This window comes from Ixodes scapularis, unplaced genomic scaffold (genome assembly GCF_016920785.2).
Source record: "Ixodes scapularis isolate PalLabHiFi unplaced genomic scaffold, ASM1692078v2 PGA_scaffold4__175_contigs__length_147842914, whole genome shotgun sequence".
Lineage (NCBI taxonomy): Eukaryota > Metazoa > Arthropoda > Arachnida > Ixodida > Ixodidae > Ixodes > Ixodes scapularis.
In genome coordinates, this window is record NW_024609879.1 from 39,773,877 (window position 1) to 39,801,576 (window position 27,700).

The 27,700-nt window shown below is 44.6% G+C and overlaps 1 pseudogene; it reads right to left on the minus strand.

The window, feature by feature from the left end:
* LOC115330587 overlaps positions 1-17,243 on the minus strand; it is a 70,178-nt pseudogene extending 52,935 nt beyond the window's left edge.
* Between the last annotated feature and the right edge of the window lie 10,457 nt (positions 17,244-27,700).

Consider the following 27,700-nt stretch of genomic DNA (forward strand, 5'->3'; position numbering starts at 1 on the left):
TTTTATTCCTTCAGCCTTCAAAGTTGCGTCATCGCAGAGTTCAGAAAATCGTTTTTTGAATCTTTTCTCGAATGCGATTTTTCTCAAGAATACAAGTATCTTGCCAAAGTAAGATCTGTCCCGTTGTCTGGACAGGTTTGGCTACCTCATATAAAAATATGGCTGAAAACAAAAAAGAGGCATGACACCATCATGACAGTCCTTATCTGAAAGAACTCGTCTATATCTATTTGCCCGTATATAAAGATCCGACGTATTTAGATATAAAGATAATTTATTCAGCTTCTATTACACCGTGCTCCAAGTTAAAAACGAAAATTGAGAACAATTTCGACAGGTACTTGATTTTTTTGTGCAAACATATGAAAAAAAAACAAAAAAAACAAAAAAAAAAAAACAACTGATGATGGTTAGACGTGTTCTTTCTTCACCGAGTACTTATTAACCTCGGAAGATATTATATAAGGGAATAATCGTAACGGTAAGTTGACCAATTAATTAAAATACGATATGAAACTTTTTAATTAGTTGTTTTAAGGGGCAGGTTGCAGTTGGAGTATTGACGACAACTGGTATTAGAGGCCAGAGTAGCTAAAATAATGTGCAAAGATGTAATATGCATTTTTTTAAATATTAGTCTGTCAATTTACGCGTTTTTCGCTGAATTTTCGGAAGTTTTCTTTAGAGAAGCGCCAAAATGCCTACGTACAATTAGACTTGAAAGAGTCACGCAGATGTTTAAATCATATCGTTACTATCTCGGCACCGTGTCCTTGGTGGGTGTGCCATTAAAACAAGTGACGACGTGAATGGAGCGAGTACGTCACTTTTCACAGCGTCATTGTGGACAGGGCTTGCAACTCTCTTTTTGAGCGCTAATTCTAAATCGGAAACAACACCAAACATTTTTCAAATAATACCTAATAAACAACATTACCTTTTCGCAAAGTGTTTAAATATGTTTGACTTCTAATAACAATTGCTGTCAATGATTCAAGTCTAGCATGGCACATAAAACCAATAATTAAAATGTATATGAAAAGATTTGAACTAATTAATCAAATTAGCAAAATGATTATCCTCTCATCTTGTGTACGCTGAGACTCATAAATACCTGGGCCCGTTTGCTCGAGAGAGAGAGAGAGTAAACTTTATTGTGGGAATGGAGCTTTCGATATCCCAGCCCTAGTCCGGGCCTATGCGGTCGGGGCAGTCTCCGTCCCATCCAGCACATTGCGAATGTGGTGGACAAGGGGGGGGCCACCACAGCCTCTGAAGTTCTGAAGGGGGAGAAGTCCATTCCTCCCAGCTGCTTGGCGTACGTTCAGGGGGTAGGTGAGAGAGAGATTGCTGTCGGCTTTGGTGGGATCCAATGCATTCCCAGAGTGTATGCTGGTTTGATGGGTATCCTCCGCAGTGAGGGCAGGAGGGGTAGCCTGGCATTTTGTGTATGTAGTGGATATAGTTCTGGGTGAGGATGGAATTTGTCTGTGCTCTACAAATAAGGGTTGCTTCTTCTCTTGTGTGAGTTCGTGAGGGTGATGGTAGGAGAGTGGAGGCCTTGCGTCTTTCCTTTAGAATTTGTTGCCTGGCTTTGTGAAGTATTTTTCTTTCTTGTTTGGGGTCGTATTCCTGATCACAGGGCCAGGCGAGAGGGCTATCCGGATTTGGTTCGCGGGTTAAGCTGATGTGCTTGCATGTTTCCTCTTGATGCCTGGTGTCCTGGGACCCATTGAATTCTAATTTGGAGTAGTGGGTATTTGTGCATGTGATGTTGCAGCCGGTTCTGTATTGACGTGGGGAGTCTATTCTTCAGAAAAGCCCTGCATGCGTCCTGGCTGTCTGTTCTTATGATAATTTTATCGTTGTTTTTGGTGAATTCGGTGATGGCAGTAGATATGGCTAGTAGTTCGGCGAGCCTTGGGGATGGGATGTCTTGATATCTTCGCGTTAAGGTTTCCTCGATGTTCCATACAGCTATAAGGCCATGTTTTGCGTTGTAGCTTGCATCTGTATAGTATGTCTTGGTGCTAGTGTCTTCTTCGTCCTTCTTCTCTAGGCGCTGGACTCTGTTGTTTCTTCTGTCTGCATTGCGTTTTGTATGCATATTCTTGGGGATTGGGTCTGCATGGATTCTAGGTATTTGTTCCCATGGGGGAGTTTCCAGTGGGATAGGAGGAAGGTTTGTTGTTTCATAGTTTAGTTTTGTAAGTATTTTTCTGCCTTGAAGCGATGTTTCTAGTCTTTGTTTTTGTCCTAGTTTGTAGATATCAACTCTGTCGTCTAATGAATTGAAGAGCCCCGCATCTTTTATTTTGTAGGTGGCTGTAAAGCGGGGGACGCCCAATGCTAGCTTAGAGGCTTTGCGCAGAGTTGTTTCGAGTTTTTTCTGTTGTGTTTTGGTGAGGCTGATATATGGTAAGTGGTACATGACTCTAGAGTATATTAGTGCTTCTATGAATTTCCTTAATTCATGCTCTTTCATACTTCGCTTCTGTCTTGTGATCCTGCGAATCATGCCAAGAATTTGTTCTATTTGTGCTATGAGTTTATTTAAGGTGATGTTATGTTTACCCTCTTCTTGTAGATAGTAGCCTAACACGTTTATGTGTTTTTTTCTTGGCAATGGTTCGTTTTTTATTGTTAAGCTTATCATTTCTCTATATGCTGAGGTTCTAATTGCGGGGAATCGAATTATTACTACATATTCAGATTTCTCTGCAGAGCATGTAAGTCCGATGGAGGCCGCGTACCTTTGCACTGTGTCTATACCCCTTTGCATCGCTTCTTCTTGTTCTCCTGCAGATCCTTTAGTCGTCCAGAGGGTAATGTCGTCTGCGTATATGCTATGTTTGAGGTCATCTATGACGTTAAGCTGTTTCGGTAGGTTTTTCATTGCTATGTTGAAGAGGGATGGTGATAGAATGGATCCCTGGGGTGTCCCTCTGTCTATCGGGTGGCTGTCTGAGGTGTAGTCGTCCAGTCTTATTTTAACTGTTCGGTCAGAGAGAAAATTTTTCACGTAGTTGTACATCTTGTGTCCGGGGTTTATTTCTTTTAGGTTCTTCAATATAGCCGCGTGTGATATTTGGTCGAACGCCTTGGTCATGTCGATTCCCGCGACTATTCTAAGCTTTACCGTACTCGGGTGATCGAGTATTTGTTGTTTGATCCTGATTACCATGTCTTGCGTGCTTACGTGTTCTCTAAATCCTATCATTGTCTCCGGTAGTGATTCTTGACTTTCCACGAGCCATTCTAGCCTCGTTAAAACCATTTTTCCATTACCTTGCCCACACAGGATGTTAAGGAAATCGGTCGATAGTTGTCGATGGAGTTTGGTTGTTTGCCTGGTTTGGGGATTGGTATAATGATTGCCTCCTTCCATTGGGTTGCTAAGTTACCTTCGTCCCATACTCTGTTAATTTCTTTAAGTAGAAGGGTTATATATTCGTCTGGGAGATTTCGAAGCATTCCGTATGTTATGCCGTCCTCTCCCGGTGCAGTATTTCGTTTGAATTCACTGAGTGCGCTTCTTAACTCCCCTTCACAGAAGGGGCTGTTGATTCCTTCCGCGTCCTCAATATCATATTCTGTTTCTGTGCCAGGGAAAGTTATTCCATTTTTGTTAGGGTAGAATTTGCACAGTAATTTTTCTGCTATTTCTTTAGGTCCTGTTTGGTAATGGAGGCATAGTTTATTTGTAGTGTGTTTTGTTTTAGGTTGCCCTAATAAAGTTCGAAGGATTTGCCATACTCTCGGGGTGTGTAGGAGGCCATTTAGTTGATCGCAAGTTTGGAGCCAATTTTCTTGTGCTAACTCATTTGCGTAATTGTATGCTTCCTCTGTGATTCTTTGGATGGGTTTCTTGAGACCTTTTCTGGATTTTTTCTTTTTCCAAATTTTAACAATCCTGTTGCGCTTGTCCCATAAGCTAAGAAGATGTGAGTCTACGTACGGCGCTTGTTCACTGTTTGCTATCCATTTGGTGTTCTTTTTGTAGCTGCTCTGTATTTTATCTAGCCCCTGCGCCCACGTAAGGTCAGGATTATTTTCCACGGTTTCTTTAAGTTCTTTTCTCATTTCGTCCCACTTGGTGATTTTGCTTTTTGTTCCCGTTGGTGTTTTCTTACTTTTCCTGCGTGTTTTTATAGTAATGTTCATAATATAGGGATCACTACCTAAGTTTTCTAGCTGGTTTTCCCAATGGCACGTTGGCTTGCCTTTGTACCAGGTTAGGTCCGGGTTGGTGTCCCTTTGCACGCTATTGCCTGTTCTGGTGGGTATCGTGGTGTCATTCATGAGAGTTAATTGTCTGTTAGTCATGATCTTTTCCAGTTTTCTACCGTTAGGTGAAGAATAGCTGTAATTCCATCCTAGATGCGCGCTGTTGAAGTCACCTGCAATTAGCATTGGATATTTATTGTTTTGTTGTATAAATTGATATAGTTCTTTGGAATGTTCGAACTCTTTTTTCGGTGTCCAATATGCGTTTAGGATTATTATATCTGTTTCTATGGTTTGAATTTTAATTGCTACGTGCTCTTGTTCTTCAGAATTGAGGTGATTAGTGTCTATTTGTATAGCCGTAATGGATTTATGAGTGTACGTTATTGTCGTTCCTTGGGGGGGAGCGGGTTTATCACGGTTCTTTTTTGGGAGGTTCCTTGTGATGCTTGGTTGGAAGTGAAGGTCGTAGCCCGGTATGTTGAAGACTCCGTTACTTTCTTGTACCAATATAATGTCTGGCTGTTCTTTTGATTCCTGTATGTATTGTTTTAATAAATTGACCTTTTTACGCAAGCCGCGGCTGTTCTTTTGATTCCTGTATGTATTGTTTTAATAAATTGACCTTTTTACGCAAGCCGCGGCTATTCCATTGCCAAATTAATATTTCGCCATTTGGGGAGTTTTGGTTCGGTTGTTTTATCTTATTCATGGTTCTTAGTTGTCTCAGTGCCCTGGTTGGTATCTGTGATAACTACTTTGTATGGGCTACTTTCGACGTCAAGGCTCGGTGTTTGGGGTCTTTTTCTGAAAGAATTAAGTATGGATTCTAATTTAATGAGCGAGCTTTCAAGCTGCCTTTGTCCGATTTCGAGGTTGACGAATTGTTCAGCAAAAAGGGTATCTCTTTTCTGGAGCTCTTGTTGCATATTCTGTATGTTTGCGTCCCTTTTTTGGAATTCTTTTTGAAAGAGTTCCTTTCTCTGTTGTAGTTCCCTTTGAAGGGAGTCTAGTTTTTTAAGTATTTCCATTGTGGTTTCATTTTGTGTTGTGTTTGTTTCAGTCACGGGTTTGTCCAGGTTGATACCTGCCTTCATTGCTCTAACGATGTTGATTTGTGACGGCGTTTCTTTAGCTGCGGATAGCACGATCGCATATTGTTTCTTCGGGTCCTCTGCGGGGGTTGACGAAAGCTGGATGTTGGATTCGTTTGCTGCTGGGGAAGGAGATGATTCACTCACCCTCCAGCTCCCTCTGTTTAAGGGGGGTGATGCCGTCGTCTTCTGTAGTGCTGGTGGGGTTTCCCTGAGGGGCTGCCGTGGCCTTTCGTTCTGGTCTTTCGCTTGTTTGTCTTGGTGGTCGTAGTTTTGTTCTTGTGGGTTTTTGCTCCTGCTTCTTGATCTTTCGGTGTCTCCGAGCATTGCGAAGCTGTTGCGAGTCGGAAGCCTGGGCCATTGGGTGCTTGAGGTGCTCCTGTCGTGGCTGTGCTGTAATTTGCTCCGAGTGTCCTGTCTACTTCTTGGGTTTGTTACGTCTACTTGTGGAGCTATATTTGCTTGGCGCCAGCTTCGGATGCGCATTCCTTCTCTGCGGTTTCTGTCTGCCTCTTGGCGTACTGGACATTGTGGGTAGTCTGCCGGGTGTTCTCCGCTGCAGTTTTGGCATTGGATTTCACAGTTGTGCTTTGATATCCCGTTGGGGTCAGGTGGAAGTTTTGTTCCGCATTGTAAGCATCTCTGGTAGTGTAGTTTGTTTGGGCAGACATCTGCTCGGTGACCTATGGTGGCGCAGTTGTTGCAGAGGAGGCTCCTTGGGGTGTAGGGATGGAGCCTCATGACTACTCTGCTGTAGAGAGCGAATCTGGGAAGGCGGGTTCCCTCGATGACGACAAGTACGGAGTGGGATGAGCCTATTCTCCGAGCTTCTAGGACCTTGGTTCCTTGGATCTCAAGTTCATGTTGAATTTCTTCGTCTGGGACGGACATTTGGATGCCGTGTATAACACCTTTGACTGTGTTATTTCCACTGGTTTTATAGGCGAGAATGGGGTGTTGTTTGTTGAGGACTAGTATTTGGCGTAGGTGGAGGAATTTCTCTGCTGCGGTCGTGCGGTACGTGTCTATCGCAATGAGGTTCGGAATGACTCTCACTTTTACGTAGGTGTCCTTTTTTTCGGCTGTGGTGAGTGCTGCCGCTTGTACAAGGCTTCGTCCTATAGCATCAGGTGGTAATTTACTGAGGTCTGTGCCGTCTGTGAGTTTGATTATCACAGTTATATGTTCTTCGAGTCGTTGGTTTGGCGCACCTACGACTTTCCAGTCTTGTCCTGTGGCGATTTCTTCTGTGTCCATGCTTGTTGGAGGTGTCGGGGCGGGAGTAGCCAACATGCCGCAGGGCGGCAGTCGATTCCTTGTTCTTACGCCGGGTGTTAGGCTTGTCTCCGTTTGGCCATGGGATATGAGTGAGGGTCCGGTGTCCTTTGACACCGGGCTTGGTGGTGCCTTTACTCACTTGTCGTGCCTGGTGTCCTTGTGCTAATTTCTTTTCGTATGGCCTAAATTTGCTCCAGGCGAATATATATAGAGTTTGGGTAAAATTATTGGAGCTCGCTGTTCTGCCGTGCGGTCTGATCAACGCTTCTTCTTCTCTTTGCTCGAAGCTGGTTAACTAACCGCGGTTAACCGGATTTCCCTACGATGGGGGAATTTTGGGTCACGTGACCGGCAGAGTAAGGACGGCGGGGAAACATGGCGGTGCCCTGGTGACTGAGCGCCGCTCGCTTCGGAACTAATACGTCATCGTAGCTGCAGTAGCGGGCGCGTTAATCAGCAATGAATGGTGCAGGAGGTTTTCGTGTTGCCTTACCTAACTCAAAACGCAAAACATGAGCAATGACCTCGCCGCATTTTTTAGATAGACTTTCGACTCTGGCTATTCCTAAGCCTAAATGAACGCGATAGTTGTCGGCATCGCAGCTTCTTTGGAAAGTGGATTGCCTTGACTTAATCGGCCGGGTATTGATAGCACACAAAAGCAGAGAGCGTAACCGTAGACCTTTTGCTAAATTTCAAAAGCACCGAGGTGCATGCTACGAGTGTAGTTACACGCGCTGCACCTGTTGGCGTCTGCAGTAATAACTGTTCTGAAGCAAAAAGCCTAAAACAAATTTTGCCCTCCACGCGCGTTCGTCAAAGATTTATTATAATTATTTACTTCAAATCTTTCATAAGTGGGAGGCCAGCGAGCGCGGATCGTAGAATTACACTTCCAGCGTTCTTCTCGATGTTCGGGTAATTTACTAATAGGTCAATTTTCAGTGGAGCCGAGTTACAAGGTTTTCAATTTATGACGGTGTTATATACAGTTCTTACATGCTGGCCAACCACGCTGCCGGTGTACCGCCCGTTTTTCACTGCTTACTTCTTTCTTGTCGTTTTTAGGACTCAACTTCGTCGTCCTCTTTCGAACTCGGAAGGAAATTTCAACGAGGCTTTTCTTCACTTCATACAGCCACATATTTAGAAAATTTCCAAACAAGGGTTAAATTAGTTTTACCTTGCCGATTACTTGTATTACGAGCAATAAAAATTGTTTTTTAAGCTCAAATGTGGGCCGCGCTGCGTCGCGAAAACCAGGCAGCGCGCATTTTTGGGTCCCCCATTTCGAGAACCTTTCCACGGAAGCCACTTATATTCGCTAGAGCCAGTAGGTGACACCAGCTACCACCCCATAATAAAACACGGAGCTATCGCTCACCCAGCCCTCGTCAAACTTGGCTAGGTACTTGTAGGTACCTAGTAGGGAAGGGCGGTTAACTTTTAACCGCGGTTAAAGTTAACCGGCTTCGAGCAAACGGGCCCTGGAAGGTCAGAACACGTCTTACACTCAACCCCTATCTAAATTGCTTCAATTAAAACAATATTTTCTCTATAACACGCAGGAACCATTTATATGTTATGTATATATATGGTCATATTTTTGCAGTGGGATTTGGAATATCCTGGTACTATATAATCTGGGTGTCTTTTTTTCCTTTCAACTTAAACCATGTCTTTGAATTTAAACAAGCATACTGCTGCTTTCTAGTTTTGCCGAATGAATAGCGTTTTTTTTCAATTGCAATGAGTCTGTTCCCAACGTGTGTTTGTTGCACAATAGTGAAGTATTGAATGGGAAAATAATGCAATGTATGTAACTACCACAGGTATAATATATAGTGCTAGTATTTAATGCTAACCCACACAGAGGTTTGCCGACTGAAAACCGGCAATATTATCATGAAAGTGTTTTTTAGGATAGTTCACTCAGTCCTGTTTTCTTTACCCACATGCTTTTCCATGGTCTATATTGTTGTGTCCAAGAGGAGACACACGGAACGACGAGGAAGAAGCGAGCTCGAGCTGACCGACGCGAGCCAGCGAGCCAGCCGAACGCTGCCGTCTGCCGATACCGGAATCACCCTAATTGTAAATAGTTGTTCTACGTGTACTAAAGGTTTATTCGTAACAGCTACGAGTACTCCATGGCCTTAGAAACAGAACAAAGTGGCGACGAGGAGTCAACCTAGACCTGATCTAACAGGGCGATAATCGACCAAACCAGGTACTGTGCATCATGGACGGCCTATCGCGATCGACTGAACCTTATGAGGAAGGAACAAGCTGGGACGATTACGAGGAACGCCTTCAAGAGTATTTCGAGTTGCAAAAAGAAAACACCAAGACCGATCGGATGAAAGTTTCTGTTTTGATCACTGCCATCGGACAGAAAACTTACTCCAGAGTTCAGGATCTGTCGTCTCCTGAGCAACCGAGCGAGAGGACTTATGAAGAGCTCGTACAACTCCTAAGTCGATTCTACTCGCTTAAGCGGTTAGTGATAGCCGAGCGCTTCAAATTTGGAAAGCGGGATCAAAGATCAGGTGAACCCTCAACCACGTATTTTGCAGAACTATGACGGCTGGCGGAGACCTGTCAATTTGGAGACAAACTCGAGCAGCAACTGCGCGACCGATTTGTTTGTGGTCTCAATCACAGGATGACCCAGAAGCAGTGCTTAACAGTGTAAAATCTGACTCTGACACGAGCTGTGGAATTGGTAGCGGGATTGGAAGCGACTGAGGATCAAATGAAAATTCTCAAGGATGCACTCACCACCGCTGAAGACAAAGTGAAACAACTAGCAAGCACAAGCGCTGCCTGCTGGCGTTGTCTCAAAACCAACCACACTCCTCAAGATTGCCGCTACAAAGGCTACGACTGTGACGCATGGGGAACAAAAGGGTCACCTGCGGAAAGCCTGAAAAAAACAGCGTGCAGCAAAAAAGAGGGAAAACGTCGAATCAGCATGGAAAAGGCTAACGCAAGGGACCAACCAAGAAAGGAAAGGGAGCGGTGCAACAGCTGAAAGAGGAAGAGAGAGCGGAGGAATACTTAGTCCTGCGGACAAACGCGGAAATACTGACTGTACCGCCCCTCAAGAAACGCGTCTTTATTAATGATGTGACTCTGGAGATGGAGGTGGACACCGTAGCTGGAGCCTTTCAAGACCAAGCTTCGCACTTGCTCATGACAAAGCTTGAACGTCTGTGGTACTGCTGATGCCCATGTCACAAGCAACCAGAAGACCTGGACGCTGCCACTAGTCGTGTTGAATGCAGAGGTTCCACCACTGTTGGAAAGAGATTGAACACAAGTCCTGGACGAGACATGGATGCCAGCACTCCAGGTGAATACTGTGAAAGATGCGCATTGCTCAGAAGGCATCCTGGCCGAGTGTCACAAACTTTTCAAAGAGGAACTAGGGTGCTTCAAAGGAGTTGAAGTCAATCTGCAGCTGAAGCCAGACGCCCAACCAAAGTTCATGAAAAGCCGGAAAGTTTCCTATGCACTCCAGCATCTGATCGAAGCACAGTTAAATGACATGGTAAAAAGAGACGTCATCGAGCTAATAAACTACAGTGAATGGTCAACGCCTACAGTCAACATTCCAAAAGGAGAAAAAGAGTTCCGGATCTGTGGAGACTAGACGCTCACGGTAAATCCACAACTTGAAGTGGACCAGTTCACTCTGCCAACTGCCAATGACTTGTTCACGACTTTTAACGGTGGGCAGAAGTTCACTAAGTTGGATTTAAGACACGCCTACCAGCAACTGGTGTTGAATGAGAAGTCTCGCCAATATGTCACCATACAGACGCATAAGAGACTCTACAGATACAAGCGTCTACCGTATGGGATCACCTCCCTCCGCCCCTGCTATTTTCCAGAAACTAATGGAGATACTATCGGGAGGGATTCCAGGTGTCTGCGTGTTCCTGGTCGACGTTTTGGTAACCGCAAAGGACGATACAACGCGCTTATAGAGACTGCACGAAGTACTAACGCGCATGAAGGATCGTGGACTTCGGCTAGCGAAAAAAAAGTGCCTGCTCATGAAAGACAAGGTGGACTACCTGGGACATACAGTTAGCGCTTCTGAAATAAGCACAATGAGGAAAAAGGTTCAGGCTGTACAGAAAGCACCGCTTCCCAAGAATGTGAGCGAGCTACGATCGTTCCTGGGACTTCTAAACTACTACGGACGTTTCTTACCCAAGTTGTCTACGACTCTAAAGCCGCTCACGCTTTGCTGCATGAAGACGTTTCGTGGAACTGGTCACCAGAGTGCGACAGGAGATTCCAGGAACTCAAGGGCATTTTGAGCGGAGCCCCAGTGTTGGCTCACTATGATCCAGAGCTACCACTGATTTTGTCTTGCGACGCTTCCACAGTTGGAGTTGGAGCCATGTTAGCGCACGTGTACCCGGACAAGACAGAGCGCCCTATTGCTTATGCGTCAAGGACACTTGCTCGAGCAGAGGAAAATTATGCTGAACTAGAGAAGGAAGCTCTAGCGATCGTCTTTGGAGTGAAGAGATTCCATGACCATATATATTGACGTAACTTCATGTTGGTAACCGACAACAAGCTGTTGGCAATCATCCTTGGACCCAAGAAAGGCATTCCAACCATAGCAGCTGCAAGATTGCAACGTTGGGCAATGCTTCTGTCAGCATATCAATATACAGTGGTCTGCAAGAAATCAGAAGACAATCTCAACGCTGATGCCCTATTTCGCCTGCCAATTGACAGACAAAGAGAAAAGGTGAATGACTATGCCACAAGTTTCTACTTGAGACAGCTAGACCGGTGTCCAGTAGACACGAAGACTCTGCAGGAGGCAGGAGAGAAAGACCAACTGTACAGCAAGGCACTGAAATTCACTCAGACCGGATGGCCTGAGAACGTAAGTTCAGATAAGGAAGCATACTTCAAGAGGAAGTTGGAACTTACGGTGGAGCAAGAATGTTTATTGTGGGGCCGGAGAGCTGTTATTCCAGAAGCATGCCGAGGAAGAGTACTCCACTAGCTTCATGCGGTACATGACGTCATTGTGCACATGAAGAGTCTGGCAAGACTGCATGCTTGGTGGCCCAACATCGACAATGACATTGTCAGAACAGTCAAAGAGTGGTCTCTGTGCCAGAAATTTCGGAACCAACCAATTCGAGAATATTTCCACTGGCCGACACCCGAACAACCCTGGGAAAAACTGGATATTGATTTTGCTGGCCCGTTCCTAGGGGAAAAGTTTTTAGTTGTCACCGACGCCTTTTCTAAGCGGCTAGAATTGGAAATAATGTCGAGCACGATCGCGGAGAAAGTCGTGGAACCGTTGCGGACGTTCTTCGCACTGCATGGACTACCGCGAACTATTGTCTCGGACAATGGACCACCCTTCCATTCTGAAGTTTTCGAAGAAATTTTAAGGGGAAATGGAATCCAACACAAGTTTTGCTCTCCATTTCATCCTGCACTGTTCGGCTGCAATGGTGCAGCCGAACGAGCAGTACAAGTTCTCAAGCAAGGACTGCGGAAACAGACCGAAGGGTCATTACAAACGAAGCTTTCCAGAGTTCTGATGGCTTATCGTTGCAGAGCACCACGTTGCACAGCACACACATCCACTGATTTCGCACCATCAGAACTGTTGTTCAAGCGAAGACTTAGAACAAGATTGGATCTCCTTCACCCAGGGAAGTTATCGGAGTTTCAAACTCAGAAAGAACCAAAAAGGAAGTTTGATGAAGGAGACGGGGTTTTGGTGCGAGGCTACCGAAATGCAAAGAGAAGTTGGATTCTAGGCACAATTCTGAAGTGTCTTGGGAGAGCGCACTACGAGGTCAAGGTGCTGAACGGAGTTTGGAAACGACACCTCAACCAATTTCTTCGCCGACCAAGAAAAGTTGCAGGCACCAGGGAATCCAAGTCAGATACTCTGCTCATTCCCGAACAGGAGGAAAGTAAATCAGGGGAACGTGGGAAACCACATTCAAAAGCAACTCTCTCTTCTCCGGGTGCCCGAAAAACGTCTCAAAACGCGGAACGCCGATACCCCTCGAGAGCACGCAAGTCGGTGTCTCAGTACGGACTGGGATTAGTCTGAGAGAGTGTTGTGTCCAAGAGTAGACTCACGGAACGACGAGGAAAAAGCGAGCTCGAGCTGACCGACGCGATCCAGCGAGCCAGCCGAACGCTGCCGTCTGCCGATACCGGAATCACCCTGATTGTAAATTGTTGTTCTATGTGTACTAAAGGGTTTATTCGTAACGGCTACGAGTACTCCATGGCCTTAGAAACAGAACATATTGTGACGAGCTGCAAAAGACGTCTCGCGCGGCTCGTGCGAGCTCCGGTGCCGCGCGTGCGAGCGCGAGAGAAGGAGATCAAAAGAATAAATAAAGAAGCCCTGCATGGAATCTCGGAGGTTGACGTGTCTTTCCTGATCTCGGAGCCCATTCCTCTTGACGATCCACGACGAATCGTCACATATGGCGCCCCAACGCGGACCCGGGTCTTCAGAAAATTCACGCTAACATCTTATGTGGGGACGGCGCTCACTTCGACCAGGCCTCCACCAACCACTGTCGCCTGGACGGCCAAGGTTTCAATATAACTCCAAGATGGCGGAACGTTCCATCGAAGCCTTCCGAAGGCTGGATGACGACGTCAAGGACGCCGCATACCAATCAGTGGTCAGCGACACGGAGATCCTGAAAGCCGAGGTGGATCAAATACGCCTACAACTAGCAGAGTCAAGAACGCGACCTCTGCACGACCGATCGACCGACTGGAGGACATATTGCGCCCTTGCGACGGCGCCACCAACAGACAGCTACAGGCAACAGAGAATTTGATCTGCGGACTTGTGGCGCCTGTCGTGGATTGTCTTGATCAGCTCGAGGCAAAGATGAGGAGAACTTCGTCGGCAGAATCGCTGTGCAGCGCAATCTCTATCGAAGACCTTTCCGAGAGCGAGTCCGCTAAGAAAAGGAGGCCCAAAGCACCCAAGAAAAAGCTCCTGTTATAGCTGAGTCAGCCGCAGATACTGCAGTCACGCCAGACCGGCCGATAAAGTCGCTGACCAACGGGGCTGTCAGCTCGGTTTCTCAGCTAGGCAAGGACGTCATCGCCTGGTTTCACCAGATGGATTTCTGGTTCCACGCGTTTAAAGTCGCACTAATTGAGGCCATCCCATTGATTGTATCGAAGCTACCATCTAAGGACTTCATGTGGGTGAGGTACCACCTGAAGACAACCAAGGTAACGACGTGGGAGCAAATGAAGACCGCTTTCCGTCGTCGTTACAACCTGGACAACGAAATTGCAGCGAAACAGAAGATGTTCGGCGCAAGTCAGCGTTCGGGAGAGTCCTGCACAGACTTCGCCTTCCGCAAACTGGAGCTCATCGACGAGTGCAACTACCCAGAGACGGAGGCAGAGAAATGCACGGTTATCCTGGCAGCACTGTCTGGCAAACCGCGAAAGCACTACTTCGATAGACTCTTTGCTTCATTGGATGAATTTCTGGACTCATTCCTCCGCTTCGACTAGGTAGTCTTCAGCCAACCAAAGACACCGGCATTGACGGTAGCTGCAGAGCCAACTCAGGCTACGAAGGTAACCAAGAAAGCGTCCTCCTTCCCGCTCTTGAAGCAGGACCGGTCGCCACCTCGTCAGAACGCGGACGACGGCCATTGTCAGCAGCCTCTTTCTCTACGTGAGAAACAAGAGAAGCAGCACGTGTCGCCTCAACGCCCATCAAAAAATTCGCAGAATTTTCGGCGTTCTTCGTTTCGTCACCCGGAAGTTCGTTCGCTGTGCCTGAATTGCAAGAAGAGCGGCCACTTCGTCATGCGGTGTCGGCAGGAGCTCACACCAGAATTTTTGGAGTGGCAACAGCGCTTCGACTCCACTGTAGATCCGACGCAGGGGAAACGACAAGCTAATGCCTCTGACGCCTGCGAGAGGTCATCAGTAGTTCGGCGCATCCCATGTGGCGCAGCAGTGGGTACCAAAACCATAAAGATTCAACTGAATGGACAGCCTCTGACAGCTTTCTTGGATTCAAGGGCAATGAGAAGTATCATCAACCTTTTCATTGCCGACCAGTTGCACCTTCTGATTCAACCTTCTTCCATCTGTCTCCATGATGCAAGTGTTCAATCCCTCACGAACCTCGGCGAAGCAACTGCCACAGTGACAGGTGACGGACAGACGCTGAACTAAGCATTCATTGTGGTCCCACATCTGGAGGAAGAAAAGTTGCTCCTTGGTGATGATTTTCTGACAGCGTGCAAGGCCATGATCGATTGGGGTGCTAGTAGCTTCTCGATTCCTCCGCCTACGACATGTCATAAGGTCATCTTGGTTACGTCGCAGCTGATACCTCCGCGGTCGCGAAAGTTTGTTCAAGCACGCCTGAAGAATCCTGTCCGAGGACAATCAACGAAGCTAGAGGTAAGCGGCATAAAATTGCTCTACGACCGCCACTGCCTTCTAGTTAAACCCATGGTTATGGATAAGACCGAGAGCACGTTCTACGTACTCCTTGTCAACCCGTCGTCTCGACCAGTGGCTCTACACTCTGACGCTACTGTCGGAGGCGCTAGGGGGGTCACAAGTGTCGAAGACATCGAGCTTTGCGACGACTAAATTGCTTCCATCTTAAGTTGCTCAAGCCTGTCTTCGTCGGAGGACCTGGATCGCCCAAATGCTTTGGAAATCGTCGGCCCTCAACATCTACCGCTATCGGTTGAGGGTGTCACTTTCAACATTGGTTCCAATGCTGGCACCTGAAGAGCTTCAAAAAGTTCAAGAACTTCTTGCGAAAAACGTGGCTGGCTTCGCGCGAACCAGCACTGACGTTATAAACTGTCGGCTTGAACAGCACTCCATCCCGACAGGTAATGCGAGACCTATCTCCCAGAGACCACGTCGACTGTCGCCGGCGCAGCGTGATGTTGTCAAGGCGATGATCAAGGATCTCACCGGTGCCAAGATTGTGCAACCATCGCGCAGTCCGTGGGCATCCCCCTTGGTTTTAGTCACAAAAAAGGACGGATGAACACGAATTTGCGTCGACTACAGAAGGATAAAGCGGTCACTGATGACACTATCTACTCCTTTCCACGAAGTGAAGTGCCTCTTCCCGATGATTGAACTTTTGGAATTTATAGTGTGTGCACTTGTTTGTAGCGTGTCTTTCCATTTAGCATTGTGTATGTACATATTCATTCACTCTCGTGCATGTGTCAGAGCGCTGTATTTGTTTAATGTTATTTTGTTTTTACCTCATGAAAGCGCACTGTCGGGTCGACAGTTTCTAAAACCCGGGCATGTGACGGGCCGCAAAAGACGACTCGCGCGGCTCGTGCGAGCTCCGGTGCCGCGCGTGCGAGCGCGAGAGACGGAGATCAAAAGAATAAATAAAGAAGTTCTGGATGGAATCTCGAAGGTTGACGTGACTTTCCTGATCTCGGAGCCCATTTCTCTTGACGATCCACGACGAATCGTCACACATATATCTTAGTTTTTTTACAACTCACCGGAGTACAGAAGATATTCTAACATTCCCTAGCAGCTGTCGTCTTGTGCACAGAGCGTTTGCAAAGTTTTTTTTTTTAATTTATCGAAGCAGGCTCGTTTATACTTGAACTTAGAAACAAAAAGTTTTATCCAAAGCAATACTCGACACGAACTTACGCATATCGCGAACTTGTAAACTTCGCTCAGGGGTCACAATGGTTGAGCTGAGATTGTCCTCAGAAAAGCTATACTTGGGCTAGCGAACTTAAACGGACACTCACGGCAACGTATCTGTAGTTTATTTTAAAACGCGGAATGGTTGGCAAAAAGGAAGATTGCCTTTTATAAAGCATTTTGTGTAAAAATGATTAATAGACACCTTCTTATTCATGACATTCTTGCAGCACAAGAAATGTCCATAAAATGATATGAAGCATACCATGTTTGTATCATTATAACGAAACGCTCTAATGCGTTCTTCCCTCCGCGTGCAGATATCCCACGGCACCTCATGTCAGCACAACCGTTTTGATTACTATTCCAAGATCAGCAAAACAATGTACACAAGCACTTGTTCAGCGTGTAATATATATATTTTCATCTCACTTAGAACCAAACTTGGCGTTTTGAAGGTAGATAATCTACCTCTTTTTAAATTGTACAACTTCCTACATGTCCCTGCTGATATGCTTGTCCTTCTCCTCGTACCATAGTTACCCCATGTTCATCATCTCCACTGTGTATGGGAATGTTCTAGAGTAAGTTGGCGGTAATTTAATAACCATTTGTTTTCGCTCACTGCCCAAAATACTTTATCATGTGTTTTTACAAATTCTAACGGTCGATTCTCACATAATTCCTTCTATGCATGGTAGATGTTTAAAAACAAAGGACACTGTAATTTTTGTCGCCAATACTGAAGGCTTTACGTTGTGTAGAACACGAAATAACTGCGAGTTTATTGAATACTTGTCTTACGTTGTTAGGTTTACTCTCAGGCGGCACAGCCAGATAATGTATAATTACTTGACCCACGCGTAACTCACCTGAGCGAAGGCCTTCCGCCAACATGGCGAAGATTAACAGAAAAGCGAGGAGTCCCGACATGTCTTTTGAGTGCTCACCATCAACCGCGACTTCTCTTAATTTATATACGCTCGCCTTGGTATGGTAATGTTGAGTGCTGCTGACACCAGTGTATATTCGCTGTTAAAGATTCCCCGATATGAAGCAGTCAACTCGCGATCATGTGGATGAGGCGTCATTTGTCACTGTGATTTGTGACATATCTCAAGTTTCTAGAGCGGCTTGTCAGCTCAGAGACATTCTCGCCTCCCGAATAGGTTAGGCAGTCGTTGCTGCTTGACAGATTGTTTGCAGACCTTTTCATTGCGTCATCTAGGTATTTTTGACGTCGGTAAATTCCAACGTGTCAAGATCATCTCAGTTGTGTGAATGCCTGTGAACCCTGTTTTCACGCACAGTAACATCACTCTTCCGCGAAGATTCGCATACCGTATCTTTGATCGCTATAATTTCGGAGACGAAAGTCTTGATCACTCTATTGTACTCCACTTAACATTAGCCATTAAATCAAATCGTTTTAAATAACCGCCTTTTCAAGCCATTTGAAACGATGGTTGGTGGCCCCGGCGGGAAGAATGGGAGGGCTAGCTTTATGATAGAGTTTTGAAATTGGAGTTGATCGATCTACTAAGTTTAGTGGCTTCAAACTAACAGACACCGAATCCTAATTACCTTAAAAATCGGGCCCCTTCTTAAAGTCGGTATTCAAGCGAGTTTGTCTGAGGAAAATCAAAGGGGTTGTCGAACATTATTATTTTTTTATTTTTTAGAGAAATATTATTTATTAGTTTGCAACCTACACACATGTTGTTTTTATTTTTTTTATTTTGTACGTGCAGAAAATGCTGTATAATGTTATTTGGGTCAAGCTTGACATGAAATGTAGGAGCGCAGACTACTGCTTTACTACGGCCATTGTAATCAAGTATTAAAAAAAGCTGAAAATAATGCGTATTTGTTCCTTGAACAATATAATAATCTTATTATGTGCTTCTGTTTATGCATGCGTAATTTTGAAGTAACACATGATTATGCAGAGCTTTTCGCAAAGAATAAGGTACATCTGACAAACGCTACTGCTTCGAGCTTGCGCCCCATAGTATTAAGATTATGATTCGAATCTTTCCTTATAACGCCTTGATCGGGGAAGAATAGATCTCCCTTGAAGGAATGTATTCACATTTTCACTACGGATACATGCTTTAACGTTGAGCTCTTTAAAATAAAACAATTAAAGAAAGCTTAATGAATAAGGTATTTATTAAAAATCAACTGAACATATCATTGTCGCCTGGGCCGCTCATACTCATCAATTTTGCTGGGCAACAGACTCAACGACTTAGGACGAGTGACGTCATAAGGGTCACAGGGTCACGAGTGACGTTACAATTGGGGAAGGAGGGGGAGGGGAGGAAGAAGGAAGGAGGAAGGGGAGGAGAATCAGAGCAAGAGGAGGATAAAGGAGGTTGAGAGGCAGGAGAGGAGAAGGAAGGGTATGAAGCGGAGGGCATGCCCCTCCTCCTCCTCCGTATCCTCTCCTCTTCACTCTAATATCACATACAGGGAGTTGCAAACGTCTTTCATTACTGATCTCTACAATTTTTGCGACTGCTTTTGCGTAGACAAAAAAAAAAAAGAAAAAAAAAAGAAACGTTTACAATTCCCTGTAACGCCGAATTATAGTGCAGGTCTTGAGGAGGAGGGGGTATGCCCCTCCTCCTCATCTGTACCGTCTTCTCCTCTTCTCCTGCTCGCTTCCCATTCAGCGGAAAGTTTTCGCTGAATTTCACGGTAAATTTATCGGAAAAAGATTTCCACTAAACGTAGTGGGGAAATTTGGCACTCGTGCCAAATTTCCCCGCTTCATTTCCAGTGACGGCATACGTGACGTCACGTGTGCCGTCATTATGGCAAACGTACCATAATACAACCCGCGGTTAAGCCGGCGCCGACGGCGGCGCCGCTCAAGCCAAAAACGGGCGCCTAAGAGCGGCGCTCTAAAAATCGAACGCGTGTTTCGCAGGTTATCAACATCAAGGATTAGCTCTAAACGGTTCCGTATTTTAGAATAGCATACGGAAAAGCCTTGGGTACCCAAACAAAAGCGTCGTGGAAAATTTTTATTTTTTATTTAGACATACTGCCGGCTGCCATTTGGCAGCCAAGGCAGGAGAGGGCACACGGGGCAACACACAAGAAGAAAACCATATTGCACGCTAGTCAAAGGAAAAACATCTGGGTGATTTCATTTGAATTCGACCAAACTTGTCGGGGGGGGTCTTTAGATTTAATCGTAAAAAATATATATGATACCCGAATCCTTGTGATGAAAGAAACTGCCTTTGAAAAAAATTAGAATTGTATAGTTTGAGAGAAAAAAATTCTGAGGCGCTGCAGGGTAGAACACGTCAAATTCCCGATTTGATTTTATCTCGACTTTAGCCGCCATTTACAAAATATCGAATTTTTGCAGAATTATTATATTTATTACGCAATATTTACGCAGACTTGGCTATTTTTAGAGGTAAATTTCTGTCTTCTGTTATTTTAAATTAATTTTCTAAAAATTCTCAAACATGCAACCTAGAGCAAGTGTGACGCAACTTCGGACAGCTATATAAAACGAACGGTAGGGCGCAATGACGTGAGACAGATATCTGTGCGTAGCTATCAATGTAAGCTATCGATTGACATGTATTTTCTGGTTATTGTGTTTACCGTGTTGTTTTTATTCTGCCACAAATATAGACAAAATGAAAAATATGCAAGTTTTGAAGTCAATTTTCTCAAAAAAGCCATTTTTTATTTCGTTCATACTTTTTTAATTTATTGCCCAGATTCTGCTTAATAACCGGGTATAAATATTGCTTGACCTTTTTTTGTTGTAGTTTTAGGACAACCAGTTGAATAAGTCATTTTTATCACGTAATACCAACCTCCGGCTCCGGTATGCGGGCTTCACCGCAACATTGATAATTGGCTCAGCAATATCAGATTTCACTGACAACCTCTTTACCTCGTTGCATTCCTAGTAATATACTTTTTACAAAAAAAGAAATGTCACAAAAAATGACAGAAGGCAAGTGGCGTAGGCAAAATTTTTTTTCTCTTTCAAACTTTTTTAATTGATTTCCCGTGTGTTGCTTACCAGCTGGGTATGCACGTTTTCTGGCGCTTTTCTTTATGTTTGTTTTTACATCAAAAGAAAGAGCGATGTTCGTTACATCAGTTGCAACTGGTCCAGTTGTTAGGTGAAGTATAGGTTCAGTAACCTCTTCGCGAGCGCCAGCAAAAGGCTGCGATTCTTATCATGAAGATTACCATGCGACTCTTAGTTGACCTCGGCGTGCGCCGTTGCAAGAGGGTTATACTAATCTTGTTAGAGTGGAACTCGCGTCGTCACAGGCTGTCGCAATGCATCACAGCGAAGTGGAACTGTGTGAAGCAGTCCTTGTCCTTCTCCCAATAAATTTATGGGCGGAAGCTTGAGACTCTTTGGTGCCCGAAGTTTCTGTAGCTCGGCTGGGTCAAGTTTGTCAAAAGGAGAAAACAAATGCAGTAAACACTAGACATTATCACGCCGGTCGATGGAGTCGTAACTGTATACATACAGCTTTTTCGGGTACTTATTTGTTTCAAGGGTGGCAAGTTATCACCAGTACAAACATGGCCACAGTGTCGGCAAGAGCATCAGAACAAAAAGGAAGGTTTGGTTGGCTTATCATTTTGTGTCTTCGTTGCAGCGCTTTTCTCCGGAACTAATGTTTGTAGTCCTCTTTGAGCCCCTGGTGCTATGGTCTGTCTGTTTCTCTTATCCATTATTTATTTTTACTTGTAAGCGAATAACACGCACCATGACATTTCTGGCGTCCTTAGGTTGATTCGCTAATCAGTGTCTATATTTGACAAACTCATCTAGTATAAGAGAATAAAAAAATATAAGAAGAGGGCTTGCAGCAATGAATTTGTATGAGAGAACTGCGGAACTGCGTCGAAAGCAGAAAGCCGGAACCTCCCGAGGAATGAACGCGTTATTTTGAACTCAGTCATGGCTGCAGTTTTCAGCTTTAAAAGAAAGAGTTGCGCGGACTACTTCGAGAGACATAAGCGAAGGGTATACCGCAACCGACGTTTTCGTTATGTCACCGATCTCAACGTAGACGCCTTGAAGATGATCCTGCCTCCATCGAAAGCCGCGGCTCTTGCGTTGGATGACGTGCTCGGCCAGAACTGCTTCCAGTACACCGGTGAGAAGCTTTCATCATCTGTCAGTGATCCATGCTCGAGCTCTCCAGCAAGCTGCATCGAAGAGCACGAAGTAGTGGAAGGTCTTAACGAAGAGATTTCTGCTGCTGGGCTTGAAACAACTCCTTTGCGCATGCCTTCTACAGTAAACCCGAAAAGCCGTCAGGCATATGCTGAAAGAAAACAGCGGGAGATTGAAGGATCACACAGCCGACAGGTACGAAAAAAGTTGGCGACTGCATATACCTTGGAGCCAAGTGGGTCAAGTTCTCGCAGTGATCAACCATGCGTCGGCTGCGACGGGTGGTGGGCAAACATCAGAGAGGCCTTTGTGAAGGCGGCATCTTACCAGGAGAGATGTCAGCTCCTCACGCTTGTGCCCAAGGGCGTAGCCACTAGGGAGGTAGAACGGCTAATTCCTGAGGCATCGAAGTACCTTCTGAAGAAATCGAAGCAGCTTCGTGAACGGTTCGGCGTATGGGAGCGTCCGGAGCCTTATCACGGTGGAAGCATAAGCGAGGACACCATACGGGCAGCCACGCAATATTACACCGACGACGATCTCGACTGTTCTCGGCAGAGCCCAAACAAAAAAGATGCTGTTAAGCTTCTGAAGGATGGCGAAGAACATGTGGTCGTGAAGCGGTATATGACAAGGTCTGTCCGAGAGACGTACAGGCTGTTTAAGGAAGCAAACCCGGACTCAAAATTAGGTCTGACTAAATTTTACTCGCTGCGGCCAAAGTGGGTCAAGCTAAACCCTGAACAGACTGTCTGTGCATGTGTGTGCTGTACGAATTTCGATTTGTGCTTTTCCACCCTGAACAGCATGCGAGAAGAAAAAATAACAAAAGAGGAGATTCTCGCTTTGTGCCTCTGCCCTGAACCCTCGTCCGAATGTTTCAGAGGCGAATGCAAAGACTGCCCCTCGACTGACAGACTCTCCTTAGAATCATTGGAAATGGTGCCTGAAGAGGAAATTACATTTTTCACATGGGAGAATGGTAATTTGATAAGCAAGACTGCCGACTCCAGCGCCTTTTTGAAAGAGCTACAGAAATGGGCCACAAGGCTTTCCACGCACGATTTTATTCGTAGGACACAACGGGAAGCCATACGGATTGAGAAGTCTAGTGTGACCTCAAGACACATCGTCATGCACTTCGATTTTGCGGAGAACTGGACGGTAATTTTGCCACACGAGATACAGGAGTACCACTGGCACAAGCGTCAGCTCTCTGTGTTCACGTGTGTGGCATCCACGTCGCAAGGCTCAAAATGCTTCGGCGTTGTCTGTGAGGACTTATGTCATGACACTTCCCATGCGCTGCTGGCTCTGAGACTTATAGAAGAATGGCTGGAGGAGCACATCCCAGTTTATGCTTCACTAACGTACATATCCGACGGGGCACCTGCTCATTTTAAAAATAGATTTCAGCTGCATGAGTTCGAACGAGTGGGCCATACCCAATTGAAGTGGATATTTTCTGCCTCTGGGCATGGTAAAAACTCTTGTGACGGGGTTGGAGGGCTTCTCAAACACCACGCAACGGTGCACAACCTCCGTTCACCGGAGGAGCAGCTCGTCCGAACATCAGTAGATTTTGTGGACAAGGTTGGAAGGCGTGTCAAAAACGTAAATCTCATGAACTTAACCGAGAAGGAGGTGAGTGACTTCCGCAGAATCAAGAAAACAGAGTGGAGTTGCGTACCGACTCGGAAAGGCATCCGCGCTTCGCACGTGTGGCGACGCGAAAGGGGCGAAGTGCAGCTTGAGCGAACTGTTCTATCTTCGTCTTAATGCATGAACCTCTGTGGTGTACGTGCGGAACTCTCAGATGATCTACGGCTTTGTTTTGTTTTGTTGTTAAAGCCTCTTGTACATTTGCGCTTCTGTGAAAAATTATGTGTTTCTATAGGTGTGCCTTGTTAACCCAAATAAATTACTCAATAAATAGAGTGATTTTGTTAAACTGTTACCTATGAATGTTTTATTGCATACTGCCAGCAAAAGAGTATGATTACTGTAAGCTGAAAAGCAACTTCCGATATGCTGTGCGTAGCCCAAAAAATTTAAACGTAAGCAACAAGTAGTCCAAAAGCCGAAGGATGGACAAAATGTAGTCAATTTTTTTTTCACGTACCTTGGAATACTAAGGGCCAATGAAGGATAGGCGAAAGAATGCCATGCGGTAAATTTAAAAAAAATTCGAGCCGATTTTCCGATAATGTTTGTATAAAATAAAGATTGTCCGAAACGCATAAACGGGGATATTGTTTTTCTGGACTGGATAGTGCCGTAGAATGCAACCCGACATGATCGAAACGGATGAAACGTCTTGGATCTCTCCACTCGCTTAGGCTAGTTAACATTGATGTTAACTAAATTTACTTTTGTTGTTGTTTATCACGGCACAATGTTCAAACAAATAATTTAAATATATAAGTTTCGTGCAACCTCAGTAGTAAAACGTTGTCGTAGCGACGTTCGAAAATGCAAGCTGTGACTTCGCAGACATCACTTCGTCAATTCAGCCATCTCTCATTTCTTTATGACGTTACTGATTTTTTTTAAAAATATATTAGTAAAAATTCAACGGGGTAAAGTAGTTTTCAGTGAAATCTGATATTGCTGAGCCAATTATCAATGTTGCGGTGAAGCCCGCATACCGGAGCCTGAGGTTGGTATTACGCGATAAAAATGACTTATTCAACTGTTGTCCTAAAACTACAACAAAAAAAGGTCAAGCAATATTTATACCCGGTTATTAAGCAGAATCTGGGCAATAAATGAAAAAAGTATGAACGAAATAAAAAATGGCTTTTTTGAGAAAATTGACTTCAAAATTTGCATATTTTTCATTTTTGTCTATATTTGTGGCAGAATAAAAACAACACGGTAAACACAATAACCAGAAAATACATGTCAATCGATAGCTTACATTGATAGCTACGCACAGATATCTGTCTCACGTCATTGCGCCCTACCGTTCGTTTTATATAGCTGTCCGAAGTTGCGTCACACTTGCTCTAGGTTGCATGTTTGAGATTTTTTAGAAAATTAATTTAAAACAGCAGAAGACAGAAATTTACCTCTAAAAATAGCCAAGTCTGCGTAAATATTGCGTAATAAATATAATAATTCTGCAAGAATTCGATATTTTGTAAATGGCGGCTAAAGTCGAGATAAAATCAAATTGGGAATTTGACGTTTTCTACCCTGCAGCGCCTCAGAATTTTTTTTCTCTCAAACTATACAATTCTAGTTTTTTTCAAAGGCAGTTTCTTTCATCACAAGGATTCGGGTATCATATATATTTTTTACGATTAAATCTAAAGACCCCCCCCCGACAAGTTTGGTCGAATTCAAATGAAATCACCCATCTAGGACTGCACATCTAAGAAATAACGCTTTAGTGATGAGGCGAATTCCTGAACGGACGAGACATTGGTAATGTTCGCAGGAAGACTGTTCCATTCGTTGATGGTTCGTACGAAAAAGTAGTTTTTTAAGCATTGGGCTCTGCTGTAAGCTACCACAATTGTGTTGGAGTGCTTGTGTCGTGTGTGACGGGATGTGTTAAATTGCATAAATCTCTCGAATGAAAGGCGAGATGAGTCATGTACAATGGTATACAAAAGCTTTAGACGATTAAGTTTGCGCCGGGTTGAAAGAAGCTCAATTTTCGACCTATTGTACAAGTTAGTGATAGAACTCATTCTTCTGTACTCGTTGTAAATGAAGCGCAGGGCTTTCTTCTGTACCCCTTCGAGTCGATCAATATTAAGTTTAGTCGCAAGGTCCCAAACAACATCCGCGTATTCTAAGACAGGTCGTATTACTGTCGTGTAGATTGCTAGCTTGGTTTCAGGGGTACAGTGCTTCAGCCGCCTCTTCAATGACCATACCTTTGCTGATGCCTTCTGAGCAGTCCAGGATATGTGGCTATTCCAACTGAGGTTCGAGGAGATAATGACACCTAAGTATTTGAATTCATGTACAACTTGTAAAGGGGAGTTTTGTATACAGGAGTTAAATTCCAAGGGTGACCTCTTGCGCGTTACTCTCATTTGTACACTTTTCGAGCTGTTTAGCAACATTTGCCATTCATTACACCATTGAGAAATTGAACACAGGCACTTGTTTAAATTAAGTTGGTCATTGCTTGAAGCTATTTCAGTAAAAAGCACACAGTCATCTGCAAAAAACCGGCAGTGTATACGCTCATCAACCGTCAAATCGTTTAGAAAAACAAGAAAGAGCAGCGGGTCCAGCACCGATCCTTGGGTTCAGCATAAAGTGCGTTTTACATTAGCGCACGGCGACGACGCTATTTTGTTGCGTGCGCTATTCTAAAATTCGCTAGCATTTATTTAATGTACATAACATGTTGCCCATATTGAAATAAGACAGAACTATTTGCACCCTCCTTTTAGGGCTTTTTCAGGTAGCTTCTTTTGTGTAAGCTGGTAGGAATTTAAACCGACTCGAAACTATTTGGTCATCCAATACCCCTTTTATTTCGATCACATGTTTGGAGTTCTAAAGTTTTATTAGAACAATTTGGTGTTCTCAGACATCCTATCTGGTGATATTTAAAGTCCCCTTTCTGCCTGTACCTGTATGCCTCTTCGATGATTGAAATAGCAATCGCAAGTGTGACTTTGTCATAAACACCAGCCATAAAAAGCAATGAGATGTCGCACGTCGCAGGCAGCTCAGGCAACGAAAATCGTTAGCGAGGCCGAGTATTACATCTTTGACAACATGTTTGCTGTCTTAACTGGTACATTGGTTTGTCCCGATGCAGTTCACAATAATCACTGCCCTAGTTTAAAAATGAACGTAGGCAACCTTTCTAAAGAGGAGGAGGAGGAGGAGGAAAGAACATTTATTGTCCGACAGAATTGGCACTCTCCCTCCCCCCTCGGCACCAGGCCGGGGAGGCAGGAGGCACCGCTTTAGATGCTGGCCAGGAGGTCTTGTGTCCCGGCGGCCTCTTCAGCCAGTCGGACGAGGCGCAGTTGGAGCTCAGGGTCCGAACTGCGCAGCAGGGTCTCCCAGGATTCTTTAGAAGCGATGTTTAGCGCCCTCCCAGAAGAATTTGAGCATTCCCAGATTATATGGTCGAGGGACCCTCTCAACCCGCAGTGTGTACACTCATCTGATACCTTTCTAAAGAACATTTAATGTGTCTATTTTCAGCCATCTCCGTTTTACTTCACAAAAATATTGAAATCGAGGTGCAATCGCAAGCGCAATGAGGGCACAAATCTAAACTGATAAGTTGTTCCAAAATATGACTGAGAAAATAACAATGCTTTACTGCCGACATGCGATGTAAATAAATGAATTTAATACAAAAAAGTATAAAAACGATTCTGTCGCAGTAATTTAAAATCGCACCAGCCTACATAATTGACGTAGCAGTACGACGTGTTAGACGGGCATCTCGCAAGCCCAAAATTCTTTAATAAAACTCTGAAGGAGACCTCGCTTTCGGTCTGATCTTGATTTTTGTTCTTAATTTTTTTTTGTTACAATGTTTTCCTGCACCAAGATTCCACGCCGGTCATACATTACACAGGATCGGTTAATCTGAGGAGTCTCAGATTCTGAGGAATCTGAGACTCCTCAGAATTTCTCTTTGAGCCGTAAGGTAATTTTGAGGTCAAAGCAAATGGAGCGAAATCAGACAGCCCTAATGATATCGTATCTCAGTCCCATCCTTATCGCTGCTGCAAAAACAGTTTCTTAAAACTCTCTAGTGTTATGTCGGACGAGTCCTTCATTTCGTCCCGGTTTTCAGTTTCTCTGCCGAGGATCATAATCTCTCTCCACTGAATTATATTTTCTTCTGTAAACGTGCCTTCATGCAGCGTTAGCTTCTTGTTCTTTGTTTTATGATGGTATAGTACAACAATGTTTCTATTTTTTATTTTTTATTGTTGTAATTGTTGTGCTTCCATGCATATACTTTCATGTTTGCGTTAAGATGTGCCCCTCCGTTAAAAGTACTCGTCGTTGGGCTAGTCGGTGAATAATGTTTTGAACCAGGGTTAAAAGCGCTAAAAAGACGAGTACAAGAAATATGTGCCTGTGTTTGTCTTCTCTGTTAGGTTCATCTTTTTAGCGCTTTTTACAATGGTTTAAAGTTCCCCTCCTTCTTTGCTCTTTAGCAGGGGTCTAAAGACGTTTTGGCTGAGGGGCCGGATTTAAGATTGGTTGCTGT